General features: G+C 32.8%; 1 long non-coding RNA gene across 1 annotated transcript; it reads left to right on the top strand.

Moving 5' to 3' along the window:
* LOC122272969 (uncharacterized) lies at nucleotides 1–5,848 on the top strand. Its single transcript, XR_006227413.2, has 2 exons — nucleotides 1–3,145; nucleotides 5,653–5,848. It is a non-coding gene; the product is annotated as an uncharacterized lncRNA (long non-coding RNA).
* Nucleotides 5,849–8,041: the final 2,193 nt, after the last annotated feature.

The raw sequence follows: 8,041 nt of genomic DNA on the forward strand, positions 1-8,041 counted from the left end.
GGATGGAATTCGATGAACGGATACCACTAGTTGCTGCATTTGTGAAAGACCGGGAGAGCTGATTAAAGGTCACCGGGTATTATGCTTCAGCCATGAGAGCTGCATTATCCAATGTCATGATTGTGCGTGAGAACTCTCTGTGTTGCCATTAGCAGTCGAGTGTGTGCAGGATTCCGTTGAGTGTAAATGAGACTGAGAAGCAACAGCGTGAGGAGGACGATAACGCAGTCACAAATAGCAAGTCAACTGTTCCACTTGGACTATCCATCGAAGTAGTCGTGATCATATCACATCCACAAGTCACCAATGGGGGGAACAGACTATGACTATGCCAAAGGTATGACAATCAAAAGGTATCTCAAGATTGATTCAAGTTATCAAGTGTTATGTACTTGTGAATTGATGTTTAATAATCGTAGTGGTAGTTACGCCACAATACTCCCTCACCAGAATTTTATCAACCTTTATCTATCAAAAGGTACCTCAAGATTGAATCAAGTTAGCATGTCTTATATACTAGTGAATTGATGTTTAATAATCGTAGTGGTAGTTACGCCACAATACTCCCTCACCAGAATTTTATCAACCTTTATCTATCAAAAGGTACCTCAAGATTGAATCAAGTTAGCATGTCTTATATACTAGTGAATTGATGTTTAATAATCGTAGTGGTAGTTACGCCACAATACTCCCTCACCAGAATTTTATCAACCTTTATCTATCAAAAGGTACCTCAAGATTGAATCAAGTTAGCATGTCTTATATACTAGTGAATTGATGTTTAATAATTGTAGTGGTAGCTACAGCACAATACTCCCCCACCAGAATTTCATCAGGGATAGAATTCGATGAACGGATACCACTAGTTGCTGTAATTGAGAAATACCGGGAATGCTGGATTAAGGTCACCGGGTTTTGTGCTTTAGTCATAAGAGCTGTATTAAGTTCATGGTTGCGTGTGTGGTCACTCCTGTGTTGCTATTAGCAGTCGAGTGGGCAGGATCCTGTTGAGTATAAATGAGACTGAGAAGCAGCAGCGCTAGGAGGACGAAGACGCAGTCACAAATATCTAGTCAACTGTTCAATGTGGACCATCCATCGAAGTAGGCGTGATCATATCACATCCGCAGGTCACCAATGTGGGGAAAGACCATTAGACAATGCAAACCTTCATCTATCAATAGGTACCTCAAGATTGAATCAAGTTAGCATGTCTTATATACTAGTGAATTGATGTTTTATAATCTTAGTGGTAGTTACGCCACATATTTAATTGCAGTCATAATTTTATATGAATTTTTAAATGAAATTAGGCTTACCGGGAAAACTCGCCCTATTCTGTGCGTAAGTCACTTATTTTTGCTTTCGCCGGTCCTGAAGAGGTTAAATAAAAACGTATTTTATTGTTCCATAATGATTGCTCTACATATCCTAGACAGCAGGGTAAGGTTAATTTTAAAGTCAGCAAGAACCTTTATCACAAAGCACTACAAAGTTTATAAATGATTTGCTAATAAACCACGCAAGCTTGAAACAATGTTTAATTTTACTATGCTAGTTTACACGCTGTGATGCCAAAATAGCTTTTTTAATCATCCTTAATCGAATTTTATTTAAACTAAACCAATTTTTCAATTTTTTATTACATTTTATAAAAAACTGATATAAATATTTTATTCTTTTTTTTTTAACAATCAATGCAACGGCTAACTTTTTACTACAATACAAATGTAAAACTCATTTATATTAGGCTACCTATTTTTAACGACTAAATCGAAAACAAAATCTATTGCTAACTCTTTATTCTTTATTTCTTACAGCAAAAATATTTCAGTTACACGGTTATAGTAATTCTCAGCCTTTTGGGGGATTTGCTTTCACCGAATTATTTTTGAATTTAATATTGATTATGGGAGGTTAGCTTTATTTTTGTCTATGTTATCTTTTGATCGCCAGCCATGGATCTCTTCCCATGCTCCTAACTGTCCGTTGGGAACAATTCACTTACTTTTAATTTCGAATTATTGGCTATGAGACTGGGTGCTTTGGCCTCTCAGTCCCAACCGTTGAAATGATAACTTTATAGAAATTCTGGATGAGAAGAGAACAAAAATGATTCTCTGGATCCCTTTAACAGACTTTCATTCCTTTATTTTACAATTTTAAAATATGACCGTGTTCATTATAATGAGATACACATAATAAATCAATTTTTCCTGACCGATTCTTTCCCTCCTTCAAATATAAATTTGAATGCTTCTCACACGGCCAGCAATTATACTTAAATTCTACAAAGAAACTACATACAGTCATGAATTTGGACTGAACTGCCATGAAACACGCTATGAGGTTTGCATAAACAACCTTTTTATATCGATATAGAATCTGCCTTTAACAAAATAAGCCTAGAGAAACCTACCGAAATGGAGGATGAATTAGCATTTGCAAAAGTATAAAGCATTTTTAAACTGAGGATAAATTCACCTTCTCAAGGTTTATTTTAGAATTCATGCAATGGCTTTAATATACTTTCTTGATCACTTTCGAAGTAAAACTTATCAGAAAGTTTTCAATACAAACAAAATGTTGTATTTGAGGGCCTGGATAAAGCTGGAATGAAAAAAAGGCAAAGACAAAGTTTACAGTTCCTATAAATAAAAGCTAAAAAAAAAATATTTTTTGTAAAGGTTTTTGGATGCCTTTATTCTATAAGTTTTAAAAGGGGTAACTTTCTGAGGCAACCAAATAAAAATGAAAATAAAATATTTGCTGTAAGTTGCCTACTATATGATATAATACAGGATGTTTATAAAGTCCCAGACCCATTTTGACGTTTAATAACTCACAAAATAATAAAAATAGATTAAAATTAATAACATAAATGATTAGATAGACTCAAAAAGTTTCATGACCGTTGTCAATGAACTGGTTGGAGCAGTTTGGTGCAATTGGTAACTGGCGTGAGGAAAAAAATTAACTTAGAATTTAATGTGTTTTAATTTTACTATATAACTGCTTAAACAATTTTCGAATCCTTATGTTTACCTTTTAAATTTGCAATTTTATAGGAATACGGTGCATTGTTTTACGAAACCAGTGCAAAAACAGGAGATAGCATTCCTGAAGCTATTGAAGGTTTAGCATGGTAAGTAACTATTAATTTATTTTTTTTGAAATAATAACTTTTCTTTCAATATACATTACATTTCGTTATATTGTATGCCATTTTTGCTCACACGATTTATAAAAATGAGCATGAAGCAATTTCACCAAATACTGAATCTATCACAACACATAATTTTATCATTTTTGGAAAAATTTCTTATAAATATCTATAATGTATTTAAAATCGAGTGCATAAAAATGCATTAGAGCAACGTTGTCAATGAAAATAACAAGTGTCATGGTGACTCAGGGAATAGAGCATTCGCATGCCAATTCGGTAAATCGGGTTCGAATCCCAGGGATGATTGGACGATACGCTCGCACCGACCGCAGTGCTGACGTTAAATATCCTCAGTGGTAGACGGATCATGGGTTAGAGTCCTTTTGCCGTCACGTGGAAGATTTTCATGGTTTTCCTCTTCATTTAACGCAATTGCGGATTAGTTCCATCAAAAATTCCTTCATGAAATCAAATTTCTCTTAATGTTTGATCCAAGAGTTCCTTTGCCTTATGGACTAGGTTCAAAACTACAAGGCTAAGGAGTTGAGCATGAACGGAGTTGAATTGGGTGGTAGTTCAACAACTGTTATGAAATAAAGATAAAATGAAAATAATATTATAAAATTTATTATAATGTAAATGCAACAAAAAACTTATACTTTTTTAGCACAGCTGTCAAAGGTTATGGTATTAATGTATGAAGACAAATAATGATCAGTCCCTAACAAACAGTGAGATGAAGATTAGGTGGCAATGTATAAGTGGACAGATCATGCAACTTAAATTGTGAAGAATTTATGAAAATGCAAATCATAATTTTTATTTATAATCTTACTTATATCTAATCTTGTGTTTTCTGGAACTATCAAAAATAGAAAAATTATGATTGATTGTATTAAATTTTTCCAAGGCTTATAAAGAGAGCGATGTATTCAAATATTCGATATGCGATGGGTAAAAATAGTATCTCTAATAGATAAAGAGTTGTATTATCAATTTTAGATACCATGATTAGTTTTTATATTACATCATTAAAAAAGAATGAATGAAAAAAAATTAAAAAAAATACTAGATTACAATGGTTGGTACTAATATCATTGGTGCAAAAGTACCTGTGAGCTGATTGTAAGGGCAATAGAAAAGCCCATAAATTTAAACATGCAGTGGAAACTATATTAGTGTTATACAAGCAGTGGAACATATATTTGTGCTATTCATACATGAAGTTGGAAGTATATTGGTGTTATACATACAGTGAAAACTATATCATTGTTAGACACGCAACGAAAACTATATTAGTGTTATACATACAGTGCAAAACGTATCTGTGTTATACATGCAGTGGAAACTATAATATATAGTATTGTAAATGAAGTGGAAATTGTGTTATACATGAAGTGGAAGCTATATTAGTATTACACATGATATATTTTTTAAATTTTCTTTATATCCCTTGTTGAACAGCTAACCCAATTTTATGGGTTTACGACTACTAATGTTCAACTCTGTAGCCTTGTAATTTTGATNATCTGTGTTATACATGCAGTGGAAACTATAATATATAGTATTGTAAATGAAGTGGAAATTGTATTACTTTTTTTGTGTTATACATGAAGTGGAAGCTATATTAGTATTACACATGATATATTTTTTAAATTTTCTTTATATCCTTTGTTGAACAGCTAACCCAATTTTATGGGTTTACGACTACTAATGTTCAACTCTGTAGCCTTGTAATTTTGAACCCAATCCAGAAGACAAGGGAACTCCTGGATCGAGTATTGGGAGAAATTTGCCTTCGTGGAGGGCTTTTTAATGGAGCTGACCCGCATTTGCGTTGCATGTATGGAAAACCACGAAAACCATCTTCGGTTAGTCTGACGGCAAGGGGACTGTAACCCATGATCCGTCTACCACTGAGGATATTTTACGTCAGCACTGTGGTCAGTGCAAGCCGAGTGCAAGATTCATATCGACCAGCCATGACTGGGATTCGAACCCAGTTCTCCTCATTGGAAGGCGAACGCTCTATCCCCTAAGCCACCGCGGCTCTACACATGATATTAAAAATTTATCTTCTGACAGAAAATGAAAAACACTGATTTGTGAAAACGCCATTTTAAATTTAAGTAAGTTTTTTCCTACTTCTCAATGGCATTCCTCCTCAATATTAATTACAAAATGTATGTTTTTTTGTGGACTGCCAGGTTAATTTTAATTTCTTTAATTGTTTTTTAATATTTATTTTGAAACAAAGCAGAGTTTTAGCGTGTGGGATAACAATTGTCAGTGACTTATTGTCTGACTGGACAAACAACAAATTTTTAGCGCTAAGTCGTAACAAAATTTGGTATAGGACACAGAAAAAGCGTAAGGAATTTATGTAAATTGTAGAACGCTATTATGATGGATGCAATTTATAACATGAATTTTCTAATATACAAGAAAACTAAATTATTCTATGATTATTTTTATTATTTTTTCAGCATTTTAAAAACAAAGGAAGACGAAACAATAGAGCAAGTCCTTAAACTCCAAGAAGAAGAAGAAAAGAAGAGGAAAAAGAAATGTTGCTGACTCTCATATCAGTTGTTCTGGTATCTCAAGTATTTCATTCTGTACATTGTTTTCTTATCGTATAGTTTATATTATTGTAAAATAAAGTATTTTATTGATTTTTTTTCATATTTTGATGCCTTATATTCCCTGACAAACTACTCAATAAGGCAGTTTTCCTCGTTTTTTTCTTTTTGTCGATTGAAAGATGCATGCTTAAACATTTCAAGAATAGATTAAAAATAAAATTCAAACTACATTAAAAACTATAATTTACATGGATGTAAAATGGTTGTAAGTTGCACGCAAGTAACCAAAAGCAGCCTACTCTATGTTAAATAAATAATCCCAAGAAATTTAAACTGTGAGATATTACTTGATTAAACACTTCATTTCTACAAAAATGTATGAATAGGAAATGACAGTCGACATGTTTCAAACGCTCAAAAACAAGCTCCTATTTTCAAAACTTTCGAGACGTGAATGACAAGAAGCAAAAGTTATTTGAACTATAAGACATAAAGTTGCCAACGAAAATGGAAAAATAAAGGTGAGAAACAAAATTAAAAAAAAAAAAAAACCGCAGTAGCCGAGATAGGGAAAAAGATTATAAACGGAACATGAAGAAGCACAGAGGTGGAGCCACGTTATGGACAGGCGGTGAGGAACTAATGCTGTTAATAAGAGAATCGGCATTCAATTCTCTTGGTTCCTCATTACCTTTCATAGCGTGTGGAAATGCATTTTGCCTTGATTTGCCCCACTCTGCCACTGTGGTTTCTCCTGTTCTGTTTTTTCACTCTCAGCTACTGTGGCTTTTCTAGTTTTGTTTTAACTGTCCTTTTCCCATTTTCATTGGCCCTTTTACGTTTTATATTTCACATCACTTTTGTTTCTTCACACTTCAGGCAAGTCTTGAAAATAGGTGCTTGGTTTTGAGTGCTTGAAACAGATTCCTATTTATATATTTTGGAAACGAATTAAGTTTTTAATCAAGTAAACCACTCTATGATTGGTTAAGTTTTTTCTCATTGTCGGTAAACCACCCACACTTATTGCACCACCACACTAGTTCTGACAGCTTAACGCATTATCTTGCTTTAACCAGTTGTTTCTGACAAACATGTACAACTATCAAGAAATGTATAGTATGCTTATTTTAAGATAGGTTGTATTATCTTAGATATTCAAACAAACATTTCGCCAAATTATATTTTATTTTATTTATTATTTTATTTTATTTCATTTTGATTTGGTTAATCTAATTGTAAATGTTACTATATTTATATATTTATATTTTGATTTATAAGTAGGCGTTTCATTTTTAAGTCTTACCTTGTGTACTTTTAAGTGGTGTTTGCTGGATCATTATTTTTTAGTGCTTTTCAATTCTGGTAATGATTTTCTTATCTGTCTATCCATTATGGGGCCTCGGGGCACTATCAGGTTTGGTTTTTCCACTGACAACAGAAAGGCTCCTATGTGTTTGTAGACAGTGTGTCCCCTGAAGAAGTGCTGTCTTGCAAACACACATATATTCTATTTTATTATTTTTTCCTGCTTTAAATGTTTGTTTGACTATCGAAATTAGAAATAAAGCAAATTTGGTTTTAGCTGCTTTAGGCGCTTTTCCATTTCAATTTAAAGTTTTAATACTTCGTTGTCTTTTCTTTTTTTGCTTTCGTAAATTGGATTCATTTTCTGATTAGGCTGTATTATCATTAACTTCTTCTGCAAAAAAAAAAAAAAAAAAAAAAAAAAAAAAANAAAAAAAAAAAAAAAAAAAAAATGCATTACAAATGATGCACAATTTGTCACTGAAAGAATGTCTTAACATAAAATCACAAATTCTCAACAAACTAAGTTTGATAATGATTTTAATCTCCTCGAAATGTTGTTTGGTAGGTGAAACTGGCGAAATCATTTCTAATCGGCATGACAATCTTAATATTCCTAATGTTTTCATTTGCCCCTTCGCCGTAATACACATCGATGATGATCCGTTAGAATAATTGAATTTCGAGATAGCATTAACGGTGAAATTCGTGAAAAAATGAATTATAGTCTCTTTAAAATTGCTCATCTCTAATTAGATGGTTTATTGATCTCACTACGTCATTACACCGCTTGGGAAAATTATTGTTAAAAGAGGTATGTAAGAACAAAATACACTCTATAACAAAAAAATCGACGCACCAAAAAGCAATCATCCGATTGCTTTGAAATTTGGTATGCATGAATGTTTTGAACAGATATAGCTGGAATGATGCTGACTGGGGACGTATGGTTTTTGTCTTTAGCGACGAATCCCGCTTCCAA

Source organism: Parasteatoda tepidariorum, unplaced genomic scaffold, assembly GCF_043381705.1.
Source record: "Parasteatoda tepidariorum isolate YZ-2023 unplaced genomic scaffold, CAS_Ptep_4.0 HiC_scaffold_1303, whole genome shotgun sequence".
Lineage (NCBI taxonomy): Eukaryota > Metazoa > Arthropoda > Arachnida > Araneae > Theridiidae > Parasteatoda > Parasteatoda tepidariorum.